The sequence below is a fragment of the Camelus ferus genome, unplaced genomic scaffold (genome assembly GCF_009834535.1).
Source record: "Camelus ferus isolate YT-003-E unplaced genomic scaffold, BCGSAC_Cfer_1.0 contig322, whole genome shotgun sequence".
Taxonomy (NCBI): Eukaryota; Metazoa; Chordata; class Mammalia; order Artiodactyla; family Camelidae; genus Camelus; species Camelus ferus.
Window position 1 is genome coordinate 327085 of NW_022588593.1, and position 25346 is coordinate 352430.

The following is a 25346-nucleotide window of genomic DNA, read 5'->3' on the forward strand; positions in this document are numbered from 1 at the left end:
TGAGCAGGTGTATATGTATGAAGCATCTGCTAATATTCTGCATGTATTATCTCATCTAAAGAAAGCTTCTGGACAGCAATAGTACCTAAATTTTATACATGTGAACCTTGAAGCTAGAGGAATTAATGTTTCTTGTAAATCATAACATCAGGAATGAAACTCTGAAAGATTACATTTTTCCTGAAATACTGGTGATAGAAAGCTATAGGGATTATTCTGAAGATTGTGAAGGCAATTTTCTGTAATAATTATCACATAAATGGCATAAGAATATTTACATAAATCTATACCAGGTACAGTTGTCAATACTGACTTTAGCAAATCTAGATATTGATGGTTAAAACAGGGAAGGGATCCTGTTGTGTTGATAGCTTCAGAACTCAAATAACAAAATCTAATTTCAGGCTAATGCCATTGTTAAAAATAAGCTGTGAGATAACAGAAAAGTTATTTCTTGAGTAACTTGTATTCTTAAGTGTGGTCACTCCTTTCAAGTCCAGCTGGGTGACTCCTGTGCCAAGAAACACATATATCCTGAGGACATAAGCTGAGATCCTGGCAGAGAGATGAGTAATTCTTCAGAGAATAAGCAGACAGCTTGTGGATGCAGAATCCCAAAGAGCAGGTCTACAAGTACTCTCCATATGTTTACCCACATAGGTTTTGAATAAACCATTACATTTGTATGAAAAATAATTTTTTTATTATAATTCCAGTTACCTTGTGATTCCAGATAAGAACTTATGGTTTAGAATTTCATTTTAGTCTTTGTCATGTACCATTTCTGCAGTGCTGCTCAAGCCACACTCTTTGAGCCTTAGTTTCCTCATCTTGTCAAATTGAGAGAATAATACCTACATTGCAAGTAATAAAGATAAGGATATTATAAAAATAACAGAAACTGTTTCTAGCACATAGTAAACTCTCAATAAATACTTATAATTGTTGTTACTGTTATCATTGAAATGATGATAAGGATGATAATGATGGTGATAATGATATTTGGTCTCCAAAGCCTAACTTATTTAACATGTAGAATAATTTAAAAATTTATATGGACACACAAAGGTCCTGAATAGCCAAAACAATCTTGAGAAAGAACAGAGCTGGAGGAACCAAGCTCCCTGACTTCAGACTATAACACAAAGCTACAGTAATGAAAACAGTATGGTACTGACACAAAACCAGACACATAGATCAATGGAACAGGATAGGGAGTCAGGAAATAAACTCACACACTTATGGTTAATTAATCTATGACAAATGAGGCAAGAATATACAATGACGAAAAGACAGTCTCTTCAGTAAATGGTGCTGGGAAAACAAGATAGCTATGTATAAACGAATTAAATTAGAACATTCTCTAATATTACTTACAAAAATAAACTTAAAATGAATAAAGATCTAATTGTCAGACCAGATATTATAAAACAACTAGGGAAAAACATAGGCAGAATATTCTTTGACATAAATTGCAGCAATATTTTTTGGATCTGTCTCCTAAAGCAAAGGAAATAGAAGCAAAAATAACAAATGGGACCTAGTTAAACTTAAAAGCTTTTGCACAGCAAACAAAACCATTGACAAAATGAGAAGACAACCTACTGAATGGGAGAAGATATTTGCAAGTGATATGACTGATAAGAGGTTAATATCCAACATATATAAAAAGCTTATACAGCTCAACATCAAACAACAACAACAACAAAACAACCTGATTTAAAAATGGGCAGAAGAACTGAAGAGACACTTTTACAAAGGGGAAATGCAGATAGCCAACAGGAACATAAAAAGATGCTAAATACCTCTTATCAACAGGGAAATGCAAATCAAAACCACAATAAGATATCACCTCTCACCTGCTAGAAAGGATATCATCAAAAAGAACACAAATAAAGAATGTTGGCAAGGATGTGGAGAAAAGCAAACCTTCTTTCACTGTTGGTAAGAATGTTAATTGGTGTAGCCACTGTGGAATACAGTATAGAGATTGCTCAAAAGACTAAAAATAGAACCATCATATGACCCATCAATTCTACTCCTGGGTATATATCCAAAAACCCCCAAATAATTAAAGAAGATGCATGCACCCTAATATTTATAGCAGCATTATGTACAATTGCCAAGGTGTGGAAACAATCTAAATGTCCATCAACAGATGAATGGATAAAGAAGATGTTTTATATATATAAACACACACATACATACAATGGAATACTACTCAGCCATAAAAAAGAATGAAATTTTGCCATTTGTAGCAACATGGATGGACTTGGAGGGTATTATCCTAAGTGCAATAAGTCAGACAGAGGAAGACAAATACTGTATGATACCACTTATATGGTTGTCTGAAAAATACAACAAACTAGTGAATAAAACAAAAAAGTAGCAGACTCACAGATACAGAGAACAAACTAGTGGTTACCAGTGAGGAGAGGGATGTAGGGAGGGGCAATATAAGGGTAAGGAATAAAAAAGGGTTATTATGGAATTATATGAAATCATATGTGAAACTTTTGAAAACTGTAAAGCACTACTGAAGTAAAAATAAAGATAAAAATAAATAAGTTTAAAACAAAGAATATCTTAATAGTGGCTATTTACATTTTGGCATAATTAGTTTAAAATTAACTTACATGTACTGGAAATCTTTATTTTTGGGAAAACTTCTTCAAACATGTCATCTTACTTGATCCCTAAGATATTAACTCCCATTTTAGAAATGAAGAGAGGCTAGTACTGATGTCTGATAACCAACATTAGGATGTTACTGTTTCTCTACTTTGACATTTCTATGACAAATGTTTTTAGTACTTATCACAAATATGGCATTGAGCATAGAACTGAAACTCCAAACTTAATTATGTAATTTTATTTAAAAATGTAAGTCACTATTTTTTATTCATCCAAAACCAAGTACCAATACATGTGGCACAAGTAAATCACTATTAATGACTTCCCTAGAACAGATTCTGTGCTGAAGCTAATTTACTCTCATTTAGGATATAAGGAATAAACAGCCTAATGAGGTCTCTGGATCCTGGAGCCAGGAAGAAGTGGGAACAAGTTTGGATGGTGCGTTTGCCTTCTGAGAGCAAAGAGTAAAAATCAAAAAGCGAACATTTAAAAATGGAACAGGATAAATACTGTAATGTAGGTTCAAAGCAGTGCTTGGAGAGCTGCATGTCTATAGTGTTGACATGGTCAATAGTCGGAACAGACTAACAAGATAGCAAACAGAAACAGCAGGGAAATTAAACTTGGTTTGTTGTTTGGTTAGTTGGTCAGTTGATTAAATCTAAAAGATACAAGAGGAAGTCAGTATTTTCATGTTAACCATTCTTCAGATCAGCAGCATTCTTCAAACAAGACTGATGAATGGTGTTACATGAGCCTCTCCACAATAGCACACAACAGACACAGAAGCATGAGGCATCCTAGACCAAGTACTTTAAAGAATATGGAGCTACAGAACAAGAAGGATCTGCTATAAAGACATCCCCAAGTCATCATGCATTCTACGACCAGTAGTCTCTCCTGCAGGAGCACAAGCAGAGAAGCAATGATTTGGAGCATAAAACCCTAGACATTCCCAATACTTTGGAGTCAAGTGGGAGAAGCAATGTTTGTATTTGGAAGTTAACTGATAAGGATTAGACTGCTTGTTATGGCCAAAGTCAGTGATCTGAAGTTTGGGAGAAGGATTCAGTCTGAGAAGAGTGAGGTAGAAAGTACCACAGGGCAACAACCAAAGGTCCAACACTTATGTTTGGAGTATTCACTAAGGTCTAGGAATGTGCTTGAGTCCCAAGCTCTATTATTTGGGGAGTAGGCATGGAATTCAGAAACTGTTATTATGTCCTTGGCATTGACCGGAAAGAAGGGCAAACCTTGAGTGTGTCATTGTTCTTTGAAGCCTACTGCTTGAAGTTGTGGGAGTCTAAGACACATAATGGAATACCACAGAAAAGATCAGTAGTTAAGAACACATTGGTTAGATAAGTAGATAAATGCATCTAGTTTAGGAAGAACTGTAATTTTTCCATAAAAGCTTGAAGTCACACTTCTTTTTCCCACTAGGAATTGTGTTACGTTGTTTATTGAGCTTGAGGCCATTTTCATAACTACATTTCACATAAACTATTGAATTTGCTCCAAACAGTAATACTATGAGGTAAGTATTATCACTGTCTACTTCTTAACAAATAAGGACTTTGAGCTTTAGATAGGTGAAGTGACAGCTAGTAAATGAGGACACTAGAAATAGGTTTTACATCCCAGGTGCTTCCAAATCCACTTGGCTTGCTATCTCACTCCCTGTTTTTCCTCTTTCACTCTCTTTTTCTTTTTTAAGTTTTATTTTTCTTGGCTTACTCCTATTATGAAATAATATATGTTGATTTATAGTAAGGTAATAAAGTTCATTTTAGCAAAAAAGAAGACAATTGGAATTATGCATAATTTTATCACTATCTATACTTATAATATTTTGATGTACCTCTAACATTTTACCTGTGTGTGTGAGTATGCATGTGGGTGTATGTGTAAACTCAAGGGTACAAAAATGTCATCATAAATGTATACGAATTTGGAAACCTACTTTTTTAAAACAATGTATTCCAAATATTTTCCATGTAACTATATATTTTCATTTTCAAATATTTTTATTAAAAATGATATCTTCTCTTAATAAAATGTCAAATGATGCACAAAGATGTGCACAATGAAAATCAAAAATCCTCTGAATCTTCCATCAGAAATAAACAGTTAACATTTAAATAAATGTTTTCTGAGTTTCAATCTGTGTGTTTGTGTAAATATATATACCCACACACACACACACACATATATATATATATATATATATATATAAAATGAATTAAAGAATGAAAAGAAAGGAGAACAGACAAATACTCACACACACATGAACTTTAATAATGAATGGAGTGACATGAGGTAAAGAGTAAAGTCCTAGTTTTAAAGTCAGGTTCCATGGAATCAAACACTGTAAAACAGTACTAACCTCAAGGGCATTGCCATCAGAATTCAATGTTACTGCATGTAAAACCCTGAAAAGAACATGTTGGCATGACCAAAAAGTGAGGGTTCAATCAATATTAACTGCTCTTATTATTACCATCATTGTTTACATATCTATCATGTCTAAAATTGTCATTTTTTAAACAATGCTAATTGCTGTTATTTAAGTGGTTTTTTTTTTTTTGTCTTTAATATTTATGTGTATACCTGATATAGTTCCACAGAGGACAGTTTTTATGTCCCCTGGGAAAAATAAACACTGACAAATAAGTCTTTTGTAAGTAATAATTATCTGAAGAGTTACAAAGTTTCATGGTTAAAAAAAAAACAAAACAGGCTAGGGGAACTCTTGTTTTACAAGATCCTCATGAGAGACGCTAAGGTCAGCAGTGATGAGTTTCAAGTTGTCTAGATTGAATTTCTGTGAGGGAAATTGTGGGAAACCTTGAGTGTGGCTTTCCAATGTGTCCACTTCCAATCGGGTAATGCTGAAACTCTGTGATAATTACCTTTTACAATAACCTTTTATAAGGCCTTTAGCAACCCACGTCACCTGGCTCTAACATTTGGGTTCTAAATATCATTTCTGACTATGCCACTGGAACCAGCTTACTTACTTTTCCACAGTGTATAAAAAAGAAACAACCAGGTATCACACACGCACAGTTGTACAAGGGTAATGAAACTGATCAGACCTATCTCTGTTCCACAAGACAGAAGAGGAACTGAGAACCCCAGTCCTGGATGGGACCAATCACAGCTCTTTTCTTGTGTCCTCTTTACTTTTTATACTTCCCAAATTTATTTCTTTGCATAAATTCTTAGAGGGGGATTGCTGGGTGAAAGATTATATATGGTTTATGTGTTGAGATCATTGGTAACCTGGGGTATGGAAAAGATTAAAGACACTTGTATTCCTATGAAAAGTGCATGGGGGAAAAGGTCACTGCACTTCTGGGAGGATGCAGCACTGTGCTAGGCGCCCCTCCTACATTCCACTGGCTCACAGGTCCACCTCAGGGAGGTTTCTTTAATCCAAAACAACCCACATGACACTCACTGTCAATGTCTTGGTGCAGGTTCTTGTCCACACATCCCCAAAACCTTCTCAAAAATCTCCAGACAGGCCTCTCTAGCATCTTTTCTCATTCCTCTAATCCACCTTTTCTCATTTCTAATCCACCTGACTTTAATTTATCTTTGCTCATTCCTGCCAGATTGATCTAACAAAAAACACAAGACTGTTATGACTTTACGTAAAGAAAACAATTTTCTTAAATCCTTTCTGAAAGGTTGTCCGAGGAGCAGATGTCCAGTTTTATGGTAACTAAAAAAAGAGAAAAAATTAAGGAAAAAAATCTACCGTACAGTAACTGATATTTCTGCTACCTTAAAAGACAACTGAAGGACACACATTTATCATAAAGTAATAATCAAGACCATACCTTAAATCTTGCTATACTGCTTAGTGCAGCTTGTAATTATGAAAATTGCACCCTGTTGTGTTTTACTGATTAATATTTTTGGCTTAGACCCATATATTCATGCATTTTATAATTTGCATACCAAAGCAAATTCTTCTGTGATAAGAAATGGAATACAATGTCCTAAATTTATCAGTTCAAGTGTATGTTTAGCCGTTTGAGGTAATATTGTTAGTTTATACTTCACAAGGTCTAGTGCATTCAGTGCAAAAATGTGACCCATGGTATATTTTTTATTCTGTTGCTGCAGAGAATTGGCCTCTTGAGTATTTCTCCAGGGAGCTGGTTATTGCAATAAGAGGCCAGAGTTGCCCCACTTGGAAGTACCTTCTCCTTTATTCCCTTTGTTTTATACTTTTAGACAAAAGAAATCACAGTAAGGTTCAGGAAAACTACTGGTTTTTCTGGGTGAGTTAAGTCTGCTGTAGTAAACCTTTTTTCTGAGAGTTCAAAGGAGTCTGTGGCTTCATCAAATTATTGCCCTTCTCACTAGAAGTTTAATTCTGAAATCAACTAAGTAGCTTTTGTGCCAGTTATTCAAGTTATCTAGCTACAGAATGTCTTTCCTTCAAAGTTCTGTGGCATCTATAAGCAGCTGGTTTGAGGAAAATTAGATTTTTGTTGCTGTTGTTGCTTTTCCCAAGTATTAAACTTTAATGTGATTTTTAAAATTGGGGTATAACTTAGACTTATATACTACTGCAGGTCACCATTCATGATTTCCATTTTACACACATGTGTACACAAGGTCCTAAACTATGTCTAGCATCTGAATTCAGCCCTGCAGCAGCCTCAGACACCGTGGACCTCAACAGGGTAGATAAAGGAGGCTGTTTGTTTGTCCCCCTGCCCCCAGCCCCAGCCTAGGACTGATTCAGTATCAGCCCTGCACCTGCTCTGTCAGCATTTGTGTAGTGATTTTACTAACCCTTTTAAAAGCCTACGTTAACAGAACTGTTTTGTGTTGCTCTTTAACCACAATTTAACTAACTCCTTTATGATGAGATAATCATATTTCTCCACATCTTTAACTTTACATTCCTTAATAAAATTCCCTGGGAGGCTTTTGTCTTCCAAACCAAATAGTTATACAGCCATTTCTATTTCTCCAAGTAATGCCAGGAACCATGTAGTTAAGGTAGATTCAACACTGTGATATAATCACAACATCAAAATTGAGACAGGGTGGTTTAAGAGATAAATAGAGAGTTGTAATCAGAAACATGCTATTATTTCCCTTAGGTGGGAAGTATTCAAAAGATACAAATAAGATATATGTGCTCACCATTAACTCTAGGCTGTACCAAGAGCTGGCAAAACAGCATCACCAATCTTTCTTTTTTTTTTTTTTTTAGACTATTCCTCAGATATTCTCAAATACTAATTCATATTTTTGTAGTGATACAGGCAACATTGTGTACAGATGAGAGAACAGCATTGCTTTATACAGGCATAAATTGAGAACAACGATAAACAGACAGTAAGATTGACGGTAAGATTTTTCCTATCACTCTTTGGTTTCTAAGGTGTCATCTTTTTGACAGACACAAACATGTTAGTTTGTTTCCTGTGAGGATTTTCAGTGTTACTCCACTGATAGAATAGCCAGATGGTGAAGAGTTGCTATTAAACCCACTCTCTGAATCTCATCTTCATCCTTGTACTTATTTTTGTATTAAAAAGACTTTCCTGCAAAATACCTCTGAGTGCATCAAAAGTTCAAGTTCAAATCCTGCAAACTGTAAGTTTTTCTTTAACATGAAAACTTGTGTTCCTGTCCTTATAAATGGATCTCCCATCAAAGTTACATATACAATACTGCAAAATAAACGCAATGACAATTGATAGCAAACCATTCAAGCAGAATGATGTAATACTCTCAAGCTAGGTTATGAAATTAGAAGAAGCAGAGAGAACCATGATGTATAACAAACAATACACGGAGTACTTGAAGCAGGGACTCTGGGCATGAATCCTGCATGACCTTGGCTGAGTTACTCTTTGTGACTTAGTGGCCTGATGATGACAAACATGCCTAATTCCTGGTACTGTGTTAAAGATTAAATCAGTTAATATGTGTCAAGAAGAACAATAGCTGGCATTTGGAAACATGCTATAAAATAAGCCACTATTTCTTGATAGCTTTCAGACCTTAAAATTACAATTTGACTTTTCCCTTATTAAAAGTAACGCAGTAACTAGTCCTCCACTACTTCTTTCCCCCAGCAAGAAAAAAAAAATTAGTTTTGTCAAATGCTTTTTCTTTGTCTGTTGAGATGATCATATGATGTCTCTTAGTGTCATGTTTGACATTTATTGATTTGCTTATATTGAATCATTCCTGTATCCCAAGGATAAATCACACTTGCTCATGATCTATGATCCTTTTAACGTGCTGTACATTTACTTGGGTTCTCTTGTAGCTCTCTAAGCCTCTTCAGAACAATTATTTCAAATTCCTTGTCAGGCAATTCATGTATCTCTATTTCTTTAAGCTCAGTTCCTTCAGTGGTGCCATGTTTCCCTGATTGTTTGTGATTCCTGTAGCCTTGCATAGGTGTCTGCACAGTTGAAGAAGTGGATACCTCTTCCAGATTAGATGGACTGACTTCAGCAAGAAAAGAACTTCACCTTCAGGGGGGCCACACTGGAGTATGCAGTGATCCCAGGTCTAGTAGTGCAGGGAGCTAAGTGTTCAGGCACATGGTGGCTCCGGGTTGGAGGGGTGTAAAGTCTCTTTGGCTCAGGTCACTGGGGTCTACAGCATCTATCAACATTTATGTGGTCCTTGGTGAGTGCTGTGAGGGTTCAGTTGTAGCTACTAGTGATACTGAGGTACCCAGCAGTGTCTCCAGGCCCAATGACCAGTGCCCAGGGTGGGCAGTGATGGTAGTGGGAGTCAGTGATGTGCACACACTCAGCTGCAGGGGCCAGATCCAGGTGCCTGTGTGGTAGCTGGGGCAGGTTGCAAATGTACATGTACTGGTGGGGGCCAGGGCCAGCGGCAAAACCCAGGGCCAATTGCAGACACCCTGGCAACTACAGGGGTTCTGAGGTCAGCAGGCACTACTGTGGCTACAGGGTCTTGCCAGGAACCTGAGCGTAGCAGTGAAAGCTACTGACAGAAGTCAGGCCAGTGGGATGTAGACACGCAGTCATAGGGTCCAGTTGCCAGCAAGCACAGCAAAGCAGAGGGTACAGGGTGCAGGGCCAGAGCTGGGTTCACAAGCAGTTGTGGGGGCCCTAACTTTCAGCACTCTCCTGCATTCTTGCCCCTGAAGGGTCTTCCCATGGGTGTGTTCAGGGGAGTGGAGGTCACTAAAGTTGTTGGACTGGAGCTGTGGAGGTGCAGAGCTGGTGGGCATAGCTGTAGGTGAGCCTAGTGGTACAGGCCAAGGAGAGGAAATATGGCCTAGTCTGGGTGTGCATTCCATGGCTTTAGGATCTCACTACAGGCATGCACATGGGGACCCAGGACCAGGTGTCAGATCTGCAGTGTGCACAGGGTTGAGCCCTCAATGCATACACAGCAGTTGGGGTCAGCCACCCAGGTCTAGGCTGGTGTCTCACACCCACACAGCCACAGAGGCCTTGGCTGGATGCCTGTGCAGATCCCAGCTCTAGCAGGCAGGGTGGGAGGTGCAGGGAGCAGGGAGAAACTCAGGAGGCTGGCCTCTGCAATCTAAATACCTGTAGGGTGAAAACTGATGAATTCTGCAAGGGGTCTATGGTAGCTGTGCTGGCCATTGGTTTCTTCAGTGCAGAGAGCTGCTTGTACCCTCTATAGAGCAGATCCTGGGAACCATGGTCATTCCCACTGTGTGGCACATACCTGCTGTCCTTTCTTGTTTCTAGCCAGCTGTATATGTCTCAGGTTTGCCAGTCCCTGGATGGGGCAAAACCAAAACAGAGCCTTCATGCAGTGTCCCAAAAGGTGGGGAAGCTGGTCCCTCATTCTGTTCTCCCTTTCCAAGCCCAGGAAATTCCTTCTATTTGAAGTACTACCTCTTGGTGCTGAACAGGGCCGGTCTGTGGGGTGAGATAATACAGGCAGATAAAAAGCTATTCTTCCTTCCTTTTTTGCATGGTTATCCTAAGGTTTTTCTTTGTTCCACTGTGTTGCCTGAAGTTTCATACATGGACTCCTTAAGCAATCTAAGAGCTGTTTTTGTTTGTGGATAGCTGTCTAGTTGTTGATCTTTGTTGGGGGATGGTGACTGAGGTCTCCTATACCACTAAGTATTATTATTGGAATAATATGATTACTGGATGTCATTATCAGTTATAATCTCTCATACTATTCTGGAGCAAAGAGATACAAAAAGAAATGCTGACTGGATTATAACATTCTCATGGAATTTATTAAAAAATTGAAAGGTAATCTAAAAAAACAAACACTAAATTTTTAGAAAATTGGAAAGCAAATATGTTAAAGTTTTTATATGGTTAAAATAATAATAATAATATGATAAAATAGATCAAAATACTTTTTAATGATTAGGGAAATACCACAAAGAGAAGTACAGTTTAAGTTTCACCTTAAAAAAAGGAAGCGTACACTTTGGGTTGTAAGTAACTGCAAATCCAACTCAAATCCATGTACGATATAGGAACTAAAATGTTTGAAGACTGGTGTGGCTATGGGTGAGGCTTGAAAGAGCTTCTGAACATTGTTATAAAAGTCCAGTTACTTTGCACCTCTCTGGCCTGTCTTCATCAGAACTGGCTTCATTCTGAAGCTGGCCTCACGCAAGGTCCCAATATGAGTGCAAGAATCTTTCATAGACAGCTACGGCAGGAAGAAGGCATGTCTCTGTTGCCATATTCCCAGCAAAATGAAGGGCTTAGAGAATACTGTTAAGATACTAACTACTATATATAAAATAGATAAACAACAAGGTCCTACAGTATAGCACAGGGAACTATATTCAACAGCTTATAATAAATTATAATGAAAAAGAATATGAAAAGGAATATACATATATGTATAACTGAATCACTATGCAGTACACCAGAAATTAACAACAACATTGTAAACTGCCCATACTTTAATTAAAAAAGAAGTAACTGTTAAGTTTCTGACTTAGGCAAAGTCTCCAGCAGGACTGTTTTATCAAATAAAGGAAATTGTATGAGGAAAAATGGGTGGATGGGAGACAATTCTCCATGGGTCTCACATTTCTGTACATCTTGAGAGCAAGGCACTGCCTGCCTTTTCTTTTAAAGTGTCTATTCAAGGATGTTAATGTAGTGACCAGCCTTGAAAGATAACGTTAGTTTCCAGAGCAAAGTGCGTATTAGCCTTAGCACTTCTCTCTCTCACACGCTAGTTTCAATCCGCCAGAAAATATCTTTGCTCGGCTTTAAAAACATATCCACTCCCTAACACCTCCACATTTCTATGGTTGACACTGTTAGAGCAGGCCAATAGCCAGACATGAGCAGAGAGAGGGGGACACAGGCCAAATGGCAGGAATTGGGCAGAAAGGAGGGGCACAGGCCAAATGCAGGAAAGCATACATCCTGTAAACACCAGGGGTCTCTGGGCAGAGAAGGAAAAGCAGAAATCTCTGGGCTGTTAAGGGTCACACCTTTTGGGGTGACTAGAGGCCTGGAGACGACCAATGAAAGATGGGAAAAGGCAGGAATCTCCAGTGTCTGAATGTAACCTTTTGCTCATTATGTCCTCATTTCAATAAAATAGCCTTGCAGATTAGAAGTACCCATCATACACTGACGCCATGACACTTTTGATCCAAACTAAATAAGGACAAAAATACTCCCTCCCTTCGGGAAGGTTTAGTTGGGATGAAAATCAGAGAATACAACCCCAAACCCTTCCCTCCCCAATGAATATTCTGCCCATTCATTTTTATACTCTATGTAACCAACTTGCCAAAGGAACTCAGTGCAGCTGCTCACCTGAGCTGGCTCACTCTCCCCTTGAGAGTGTACTATCTGTCTCTTAATAAATCCTCTCTTTATTTTCTTAACCCCCACATCTTGTCTCTGAACTTTTTCTGGGATGGGACAAGAACCTGGACACTGGCTACATCTACCAGCAACACCACGCTCCATTACATTTTGCCTGCACGACTGCAGTTTCCCTGCTTCTACATTATCTACTCACTCTTCTGCAGTTCATTTGCAATACAGAATAAAATTGGTACTTTAAAAAAAATGTAATTTAAATCTTTCACTCAAAATTCTCCAATGGCTCTCCATTTCAGGGAGTAAATGCAAAGTCTTTAGAGCAGCCAACTAAGCCCCACATGATCTACGCCCTTCCATCCTCATTGCTTCTCTAACCTGACTCTTGTAAGTCTCCTCTCCATTCATTCTGCTCCAGCCACACTCCCTCTCATGCTGATCCTAAAGTATGCCTGATGTACTTCCTCTTTGGGTCTCTGCAATGCCTGTATCTTCTTGCTAAAAGTATTCTTCTTCCAGCTTTCCCGTGGCTAACTTCCTCATCTTTTTAAAGTATTTGCTGACATATCACTTTTTCAACTGCTGATCATTTTACTTACATTTACAATCACCCTTCACTCCCACCCCAGCCCTATCCTTTCATTTCTTTTTTTCTTATTTCCACATTAGTAATCAACTTCTACCAAGCTATATAATTTGTTATGTAGAAAGAGTCTTTATTCCTTTGTTATAATTTTAAGTTAACAGGGCATATTTCATCTATATTTTCTAAACACCTCGAACAGTACGCATAATCCATGCCCGATAAATAATAAATGGTGAAATGTTTCTCCTCAAAGTTTCTGTGGAAGAAGACAAAATACACTTGTATGCATACATAATTCATGGTCATAGTTATGTTTCTCATATGCTTTTATTAACAGAAGCATATTTACCAATATTCCAAAGTGCGCTCACCATGATAAAACCCTTCCTGGTAAGATTTTAGTGCTGAATATACTGTTGGTCATGGCTTAGGCATATTTGAGTTCTCAGAGGGAAGTTAACCTTTGTCCTAAAAACTGTGTTGGGACTGATTAGCAAGACTTTCTTACTGAAGACAGAAAATCAGGTTCCCTCTGGAATTTACAGTAAACGTGTCTTCACTGTTTGCTGCACATTTTATTGTTTCTCTTAGAAAAATATTTTGTAAGTTTCAGGTTACAGCTTTCTATTTTTCTCTTAAACAACCTTGTCTCAATTTTATGTGATTATATCATAGAGTTCTATCTGCTTTAACTACCAAGATTCTGGCACACGTTTGGAAAATTGCAAAAAGTGTAATTATTTAGATTGGAAGAAAGCACAAAAGTGACTTAACTAAGGCAGTAAACATTAGGGAAATACAGAAACATGCTGAGTTCTTCATTGTCCTAGTCGATTCTACTAATAGATGAACTAAACAAATAGCAGCATAAAAATTAAAGTTATTATCTTACAAAGTAAAAGTTAAATTAATGAACTTTAGGACAAATATATGATATACCATATTGTTCATGTCTTAACCAAAAAACTTTAGATCTAGGATTCAAAAGATGCAAGCACATGCTATAAAAAAAAGAAGATCTTTTAACTCTATAAAATAATATAAGGTGAAAAAATAATTATATTGTATAGTGTTTTGAGGGTTTTTTTTTTTTTTGCTTTTTTTGGGGGATTGTTTGTTTATTGTTGTTTGTTTGTTTTGGTGACAATGTGCAATCCTACCAGATATTTTTGAGATTTCCTGGCTCAAAGTTAATCCTCAACAAATTTCAGCTCTTTTCATTAACTTGCTTCTATGCAATCTTTTCAACACTTAGAATTAAAATAAAAAAATCCAATGTGAAAAGCAAAATGAGGTATTTTATTATTGTTTTAATGTGCATTTTTTTGTGATTAAACCCTTTTGCCATAGGTTTATTGGCCATTAGTACTTACGTTCCTTGCGTGGGTCTCCCTTTTATTTTTCTGACAGAGTGTTTATCTTTGCTTACTGATTTCTTAAAATTTTATAGAATAAGGATATAAAGCCTTTGATTTACAAGAATGGCAAACATTTGCCATTTGTTTATGATGTCTTTTTTCTTCACTTCAGGATAATTAAATTTGTGTATAGTCTTTCCTCCACTAAGATGCTCAGTAAGACTGTCCCCCACTTGAGATCAGACATATATTTTCCTATAATTCTTAAAATCTATTTTCTGGTATCATTTATTATATTTATTCTATCTGAAATGTAGCTAGAAAAAGGTACAGGGCAAAAATAACTTGTTTTTTTCTAAACAGAACCAATCTGCATGAGAGTAATGACATTTATCTTTTGGAACTAAAGCTAAGCTACAATTCTCATCATTTGGGCTTACTGCAAATAACACAAATGTTAACTCTTGACTGTCTAAAATAAAGATATGTGCAATAAAAACTTATTTTAATGCTTCATTATTCAGTGCCTTTATTTAAGTTCTGGGTGAAGAAATCTGAAATATATACATTAAATGCATTCCATGAATGTATTAAAATTAGAACATTACTACTTTAGAAATTTATAATATAAATGATACTTTATAAAAGTAATCTTCCAGAAAACAAAATAAAATTAAATGGGGGAAAGAATAGATAGATCAGTGGAACATAATACAGAGCCACAAAATAGACCCACACAATATATAGTCAGCTGATCCTTGACAAAGGAGCAAAGACTACTTAACAGAGAAAGGATAATTTTTGAACAAATGGTGCTGGAACAACTGAACATCCTTGTGTAAAAAATGATTTTATATATACATATTACTAAGTGAAAGAAGCCAATCTGAAAAGTCTACACACTGTATGATTCCAATTATATGACATTCTGGAAAAGGCATAACTATAGAAATAGTAAAAAGGTCAGCAGTTGGCAGGAATTGGTTGGGGTGAAGGTGGGGATGAATAGGCAGAGCACACGGTTGTGAAGATACTCTGTATGATACTATAACAATGGCTACATGTCTTTATACATTTGGCCAAACCTATATAAACTACAACTTCAAGAGTGAACCCTAATGTAAAATATGATCTTGTATGATTATGATTTTGTCCATAAAGATTAATCAACTTCAACAAATATAGTCTTTCCATGAAAGAAACAAAAAAGTTGGACTTCATTAAAATAAAAAAAAAAACCTCTGTTCTGCAAAGATACTGTAAAGAGAATGAGAAGACAAGCCAAAGACTGGAAGAAAATGGTTTTGAAAGATATATCTGATAAAGAGTTATTATCCAAAATATACAAAGAACTCTTAAAACTTAATAAGAAAGTAAACAATCCAATTTTAAAAAATGAGGAAAAGATTTGAACAGATACCTCATCAAATGTGATATACAGATGTCAAATAAGCACCTGAAAAGGTATGTTCAACATCATATGGCATTAGGGAATTAAAAATTAAACTAACAATGAGATACTACTATACAATTACTAGAGTAATCACAATCTGAAACACTGACAACACCAAATCCTAATGAGGATGTGGCCAACAGGAACGCTCATTCATTGTTGGAAGTACAAAATGGTACAACAGGTACTGGTAATAATTTCTTTCAAATCTACACATACTCTTCCCATATTATACAGCAACTGTGCTCCTTGGTATTTGGTATTCACCCAGATGAACTGAAAATGGATGTCCATACAAAAACCTGTGCATGAATGTGTATAACTGCTTTTTTTTATGGCCAAAACTTGGAAGCTACCAAGGTGTCCTTCAGTATGTGAATGAATAAATAAACTGTGATATGTCCAGACCATGGAAGATTGTTCAGCTCTAAAAAGAAAGTTTAAAGAAAGTTTAAGATTAGAAGTTATACTCAGTAAGTATATAAATGTGTTGAGCTGAGTGTTACTTGCAAGTGCTAACAAATTTAACCTCTCTGTGAAATGCATACCCATTTGTATGTATATTATTCCTTGTTTTGATCAAAATGTGATTCTCATAAATGGAAAAAAATAATAGATGATATCTAGAGAAAATAGAAAAGACAATTTAACAGAGCTTCATAAAAATAACTGGAGAAATAAAGTGATTTCCATATACTCCCTACCTCCAAACACTTTGAATACTTTTTATTATTTGGGGGCTCAGTTAGGAGAAAAACACCTTGAACATCTTTGTGTTATCTATTAGGAAAATTGTAACAAGGGAAAATCCTGTATAGCTTCAGATGCTAAATCAGCAGGATCAGAAGGAGAGGGAAATCCTATGTTATCAAGGCTTAACAGTGTGATGAAATTGTTATTACACTTAGCAGGATGGAGGAAGAGAGGTCATGAGGGATAGGTAGGTGGATCCAGTTAATCTCAAAGAAATATGATGGGCCTTAAAGTAATATGCCCAACTGAGGGAAGTTCCATTTTAATCAGTACCAGTCTGGTGCAAGAAAAAGTGGCTTAACAGAAAGGCAACAAGAAGAACAACAACAAAAATAGAGCTCAACATTGTCTGACTGCAAATAGAGAGAAATTCTCCCCATTGGCTGAACACTGGAATTAAGAAAAACAGAAAGTAAGGTTATAACCAACAGCAGTTTAGAATAAGCCATTATTTCTGTAAATTTTATAACTAAGTCTGAAAGAACACCATGGAATTCTCTTTTTGAAAAAGGTGTAAAATTATAATTTGTATAAAAATGCCATTAATACATTTTTCTTCGAAACTAAGCACTACTCATAGTCATATTCAGAGGCTACAGGCAGGTCTGGAATGGAGCATTTTTAGAAACTTTAGGAAATTAAGAATTAAACTCACTGTTTCCAATATATTCCCATGACATCTTCAAGAAGATTGTGAGGTTTCTTAAATTTAGTATGCTCATGAATATATTAAACCTGCATTTACATACTTTATTTAAATGTCTAATACATGCACACACATTTTGCTAAGTCCAATTAAAGCTGTAAAGTATGATTGTATCTCTGAAATGCAGTCACCATGCCTGAAGTCCAACAGTTCCCAACACATTACTTATCCCAACATAAATACTTGTTAAAGATCACATTTGTAAATAAAGATAGTAACAGTCCTGCACTCTAAAGAAGAGTTAAAATTCTTCTTGGTGACAGTGACCCAAACTGTAGGAATGACATCAAAGAATAAATCATGTTAAATAGAGGGACCCAGATAATTCAACTCTGCTCAGTTCCTGGAGAGGTTTATTAGTATCCGTGGAGTATGTAGGTATAGATGGCTTCTTTTCCAATTGAGTAACTAATGAAGTTGATTTATATAATGCATTGAGAACACATAAAAGTGAGATGATTGATAATTTGGTTTTATTAGCCTCTACTAGGGACCAAAAATGAAATGAAATACTCCAAAAACAAATTTAACATTTTAGTTGTAACTAGTATATTGATGTAACTAGAACACTGATGACCACTAACATGGAAATGCATGTTATTTACAGATATCTGCAATCAAAGAGAATAATCTGAAAATACACCAAAGGAAGAAAAAGCAGCTTACTTACAAAATAAGAACATTAAAAGCTCAGATTTGTTTTTTCCTTGTTGTTAGCAAAAATCAGTGGCAGAAGAGAACAGAATCAATTCAATGTGATCAGGAAAATACTTTTGAGCCAAGATTTTTTAAAGGGAGAAGTATGATACAACATCTAAGACACACTACTCTCTCCATATTTCAAATATGTTGACATTCTGGTTAAAATTTAACTAAAAAATGATTGAATACATAGAACCAAAAAAAAAAAAAAAAAAGGTGGGGGGAGGGAATTTCTAGGTTCTAGAAACAAAGTGTTGGAAGACATTCCCTACAGATATAGGGCATGTCTTTTGAGAGAGACTGTCATTTTGTTCCTATCTTTTGAAGGGAGTTTGTGTGGCAAACAGCCTTGGAAAGTAGAGATGGTGTTTCTCTTTGCATCAAAAGGTAGATTTGACTACAGCTTGGAAGATAAAGATTGTGCCTTTTGAGAAAAAGTCAGGCATGCTAATTGCTCATTATAACAGATCCAGGATCCCTAAGCCCATGGTTCCTCTCCTATAATGTATTGACTATATCAAGTTTCACCTGGACCTCTGCATTTTCCTGAGGGATTTGAAGTTCAGTAAAACAGCCCAGGAAAATACTAATACTCTGTTTACTGTTATTGTCATGAAAATAAACTATCCTTCACCTTTGATCCAGAGATCTCAGGTCCTCTACCAGCATCCTTGAAATTGTGGCAGGTTGACCTGACATCTTGAAAGTATGGTAAAATCTTTAATCCTTCCCAGTGCTTGACAGAGGGAAGTAATGATCAGAGCAATCATTGTGTGAATTGGTGCTCTAGAAGCCCAGAGAAATATTGTACTCAGACAAAGGCTTTAGAAGCTAGATAGTGGAGTTGTTAACTTCTTCACAAATTCCAGAGGTCAACTGAATTCACACAGCCTCATAAACAAAGACAAACTATAATTTGTTTTCTTACTTAGGAAAGCTTGACTCTGTATGGAACTGTGAATGGGGAAAAATGCCTCCACTAAGTAATATAAACACCATGTCTACATCATGCATGAATATATGGACAGATTTTCCACAGTCCACAGGGTTTGGGAATCTAGGAGGTGAGATAAAATCACAAAAATAACTATAACCCTGGGGGCAGAAACCAGGGCAAAGTCACTCTCTAGAGATACTTCTGCATTTCAGAAATATATTGGAATCTCATAAAATACAGTCCCCTTCCGAGAAGGAGTTCAACAACAAAAGTGTAAAACTATATAAAGATGCAATTCACCATAAGGTAGAGATAGTAGATTAACTAAATAAGAGTATCTCAATCCAAGTCTAAGAGATAATAAAGTAACCTGAAAGATAATATAAAAGGAATATGTTTAAATGATTGCAAATATAAAAGACAAAAAACAAAGTGAAAGAATAGGAACTCAAATCTAAAATCATACACACACATGCTGAATTGAAAAAGAGCTATACAAAAAATATATCTGTATTATAAAATATAAAAGACAATCCCAAACATAAAATTAATTGTTGATATTAAACAACACGTGGACTTATTATAATGTTAGATACAGTGGATGAGAACACTGGTAAACAAAGAAATCTTACAGAATGCAATATGTAGAAAAAAATTAAAGAGAGTTCAAAACAGGGTAGAAAGAAAACTCCCAATAATATATATATATATAGTAGTCCATTGGTTATTCAATAATTTATTTACACATTCATACATGTAAGTGTGTGTTTGCATGCATTTAATTTATAGTTCTTAAAAAAATTCATTAGAGTTTGAAGAAATATTACTTCCTTAAACACACACAAATGTGAGAGGTAAAGATAATGTTGTAGTTTAGAAATTTTTGAGACATTTGTACTTTAAGACAAATTAAAATCCTCCAAGTTAGACACCCTGAACAAATATTATGGTCAATCTTATTTTATGTTTGAATTCTAAACCATCAAATTAAGAAGATGATTTTATTTATGCTGTTGTCACTTTAAGTAAATATCATATGGTTTCCTCTGAATAGGCACAGGCGAGCACATGATTAGAAGTAATTTAACAGAAACAGACACATTGCTAGAGCTAGGAGAAAATGGCCCATGATCAAATCCAATCAGATAGAAATAGGAAAACTCTCCAGAATGTGGGCATAGAGGGAACATACCTCAACATAATAAAGGCTATTTATGAAAAACCCTCAGATAACATCATACCCAATGGTAAAAAGGTGAAAGCATTTCCTCTAAGATCAGGAACACGACAAGAATGTCTGCTCTCGCCACTTTTATTCAACATAGTTTTGGAAGTCTTACCCACAGCAATCAGAGAAGTATAACAAATACAAGAAATTCAAACTGCAAAGAAAGAAGTAAAAATATCACTGTTTGCAGATGACATGACACTACACATAGAAATTCCTAAAGATGCCACCAGAAAACTATTAGAGCTTATTAATGAATTCAGTAAAGTTGCAGGACACAAAATTAATATACAGAAATCCATTGCATTACTATACACTAACAACAAAATATCAGAAAGAGAAATTAAGGAAACAATCCCATTTACCACAGCATCAAAAAGAATAAAATTCCTAGGACTAAAGCACCCTAAGGAGGCAAAAGACAAAACTATAAGATGATGATGAAAGAAACTGAAGACAACACTAACAGATGGAAAGATATACCATGTTCTTGGACTGGAAGAATCAATATTGTTAAAATGACCATACTACCCAAGGCAATCTACAGATTCAGTGCAATCTCTTTTAAATTAATAATGGCATTTTTCACAGAATTAGAACAAAAAAATTTTTAATTTGTATGGGAACACAAAAGACCCTGAAAAGCCAAATCAATCTTGAGAAAGAAGGGCAGAGCTGATGGAATCACACTCCCTGACTACAAGCTATACTAGAAAGCTACAGTAATCAAACCAGTATGGTACTGGCACAAAAACAGACACATAGATCAATAGAACAGGATAGAAAGCCCAGAAATAAACCCTCTTGCTTATGGTCAATTAATCTACAATAAAGGAGGTAAGAAAATACAACCAGAAAAGACAGTCTTTTCAATAAGTGGTACTGGGAAAACTGAACAGCAGTGTGCAAAAGAATGAGATTAGAATATTCTCTAACAACATATACAAAAATAAACTCAAAATGGATTAAAGATCTACATGTAAGACCAGACACTATAAAACTCCTAGAGGAAAACATAGGCAGAACACTTTTTGACACAAACTGCAGCAATATTTTTTGGATCCAACATCTACAGTAATGGAAACAAAAGCAAAAATAAACAAATGGGACCTAAGTAAACTTAAAAGCTTCTGCACAGCAAAGGAAACCATAAACAAAATGAAAAGATGATCGATGGTTTAGGAGAAAATATTTACAAATAGTGTGACAGACAAGGGATTAATTTCCCAAACATACAAACAGTTGTATAGTTCAATATTCAAACAAACAAACAAACAAAAAACCCTCAGTTAAAAAATGGACAAAAGATCTAAATAGACATTTCTTCAAAGAAGGCATACAGATGGTCAACAGGCACCTGAAAAGATGTTCAACCTTGCTAATTATGAGAGAAATGCAAATCAAAACTACAGTGAGGTATCACCTTACACCTAGCAGAATAGCCATCATCAAAAAATCTACAAAAAATAATGCTGGAGAGTGTATGGAGAAAAGGGAACCCTCCTACACTGTTGGTTGTAATGTAAATTGGTGCAGTTCCCCACTATGGAATACAGAATGGAGGTTCTTTAAAAAAAATAAAAACTAGAGTTACTATATGATCCAACAATCCCATTCCTGGGCATATATCTGGAATAGACAAAAACTCTAATTCGAAAAGATACATGCACAAGAATGTTCATAGCAGCACTATTTAAATTGGGAACACATGGAAGCAACCTAAATATCCTTTGACAGATGAATGGATAAAGAAGATGTATATATATATACACACATATATATAAATAAACAATGTAATGTTACTAAGCCATAAAAAAGAATGAAATAATGTCATTTGCAGCAACATGGATGCACATACAGATTATCATACTAAGTGAACTAAGTCAGACAAAGAAAGAGAAATATCATATGATAATTAACTATATGTGGAATCCAAAAAATTCATACAAATGAAGTAATTTACAAAACAGAAATAGACTCACAGACTTAGAAAACAAATTTATGGTTACCAAAGGTGAAAGGGGTGGAGAAGGGATAAATTAGGAGTTTGGCATTAACATATACACATTATTGCATATAAAATAGATAAACAACAAGGATCTACCGTATAGCATGGGGAACTATATTCAATATCTTATAATAAACTATAATGGAAAATAATCTGAAAAAGACTATATATATATATATATCTGAATCACTTTGCTGTATACCAGAAACTAACAAAACATTGTAAATCAACTATATTTCAATAAAATAAAAATATAAAAAAATTTAAAAGGAAATGGGAAACCAAACAGTGTGTTCATAGTGGAGATCACTGGAAGCAGGACATGGAGTCACTGAGGTCATTCATGACTGAATGTGAAGTGAAATCACATTTCAGGGAAGTGTTTCCACATCTTACATTGCAACTTACTTCCTTGTGTACTGATGAATATTGCCATAGGCAGTCTATATAATTTTCAGTGACTGCATAGCACCTTACATATGTGTGTATGTGTGCGTGCATGTTTTTAGAAATAAGTTTAGCAGTGATATTGACTATGTGTTGTATAATAGAGCTGAATAAAATGTTTATGTAATTTAAATCATAGCTTCTCTTTTTTATTTTATGTTTCAGACAGACAGCATTATAATTTGACATTTGTTTAAAATACAAGGTGATCACTACCACAAGTCCTGGTGCCATCCTTCATAGAATTGACCCTCTTAAAAACTTGGCTTTTCTTAACTGTAGTAATATAGAGTGAATTACAAATATTAGATGGGAAAGAATGCAAGTAACAAAAGTTTTATACATATAACAAAGAAAGAAAAAGTAAACATGGTAACAATAAAGTGATTTCAATATAGGGAAATGTATCTATGTGTATAACTGTCAGATTTACATTAAATTATACTGCTTGAGATTTTGAGACTATTCTGTCATTCTGATCATACTGAGTGGATTAAAAAAACAATAAAATTAGGAAATAGAAAAAAAAAACATGTTTTGTTTGCCTTTTAGAAAAGTTGAGAAATAAGTCCATAAATTTCCTTGATTTGGGCCCATTAAAGGAAAACAGCATATTAAGATGGTTTCCAATTTCCAGAAACTAATTGCAATGTATGTACATTTGGTCTCAAATTTTATGTATTCCTACTGAACTAGTCATACTCTAATCAGTCTACCATAACTGTGCATCTTTCTTTCCATGATATAACAGCTGTAAGTCAAGAAAACATGTATTTCCAGCAGAATGTTAAAGTTGATTGGGCCTTAAGGAACAGATATTTCAATCCTAGCAGTTTACATTTGAAAGAACTGAGTCTCTGAGAGTTTGAATTATTTTCCCAAGGTCATATATCTAGTTAGAAGCTGAATTGGTTACCTTCAAAAATCACTGGAGTTGAAACAGAGTTCTTTATGTACAGCCTGAAGGAAATGTAATATTTATAACAGTGAGGAGAAAATTAGAATATTCTTATCCCATCATGTGCTTTAAAATTTCATCTCCCTTTACTTTTTTTTTTTTTACAAATCTTTCAAATATTTTATAATTTGGTTTACAAATTACAAGGGGTAAAAAGAAACACTTAAGATATTCTCTGTTAATTCCCTATCGAAAAGACCATCATTATTTCACAGTTGTGTTAAAAAAGTAGATATTCCATAAGACAAATGGGCACTGAAAGCTTTCTACTATTTCTCCTCAAAACATAGGATCAGGTTTAAGCATTCTTATTTGAATCAACTTATTTGGGTGAGGGTTTTAAAAATAATTTTGTGTATTTCCTCTTATTTTTTTCTAGACCCTAATATAAGCTAAATGTATAACACAAAGCCCTTACAGCATAAATACATGTGTAAGATTTTGTATTAAAATATTTCATTACATTGAATCAGGCTGTCTTCTCAGATTTACTTTTTTCCCTTCTATTTGATGAAAAGTCACCTAAGTTCATAAATTGATCATGAATTCCTAAAGTTCCAAATATGATGTCATATTCTAGATAAAAGTAAAAAATTAGAATGGATTTACAGGCATGCTTGCATATCTAGCTTGACAAAAAGACTGCAGGCTCTGCGATGATGCCCAAGGTTAGCCTAGCAGTATAAATCCATAAATACTGCTTTCTTCTGTCCAGAAAGATACAGTGCTTTGATTGTCAAAGAATGGGCTCTGGCATGACTCAAAGGTAGTTGTAAGTAGTGTAATTCAGCTGTTAAATGTAAATATTGCTGTTTACCTCAAATAATTTTTATAGTGATTAAACAAGTTATGTCAAATGCATAACCATAGTATCTAGCACATGATAGCCAACCAGTATTTCATGTTTATTTCCTCTCTTCATAGTCTCCAGTTCCTCTGCCAGCCTCTACTCATTGAAATACTGCTTCTTCCATTTGACATCTCTTCATAGAAATTCCGAGTGCTCCTAGTGGAGTACATCAAATCTTTCTCTAACTACTCTTTACATGTCGCTTATATCTCCTTTATAGTATTTCCCTTTCCTTGAATAATAAGTTTAGTTTCACCTATGTCTCCTTCAGGAGTAATTGCTCCCAGAGTGCTATGACTTAAGTAGAATTTGGTCTTGTATACAAAATATACTTATAGTTGTTCGGTAAACATGTATTTATTCAGTTTAAATAAGTTAAATATCTCAGAAGAATTAACTCTACGGAGGTTAGTGTTATGCTCTGTCTACATAATGCTATATTTGATTAGCTAGAATCAGGTTTTATTTCCTCAATACATAGCTAGAATATATTTCCTTGGGTTGACAAAACATTGTCATCCATAACAAAGAAGTTTCTTAACAATTTGTGTATGTTTACATTGAATTTAGCCTTCAAGTCTGCATCTACATTATCAAAACATACTGCTCAATTTGTCTGTTTTGTATAAAATTTTATTTGTGTCTGTAGTCAATTTTTTTCAAAGAATTAAATTTATTTCAATAGCATAGCCAATATGTAGCTAATGAATTAAAATTCAGTTGTCGGCCAATTCCAGTTATAGCTTCCATTGTAAACTTATGTATTGTATACAGAGCTTCTAAGGGGCTAGGATAATTTCTAAGACGCTAAGGAGAAAATTACACTTTTAATCATGTGCAATAATGACTAGGACATGTGTTTTGATAATTAAAAGAAAAAGCATCCATATGTTTTATATTAAAAA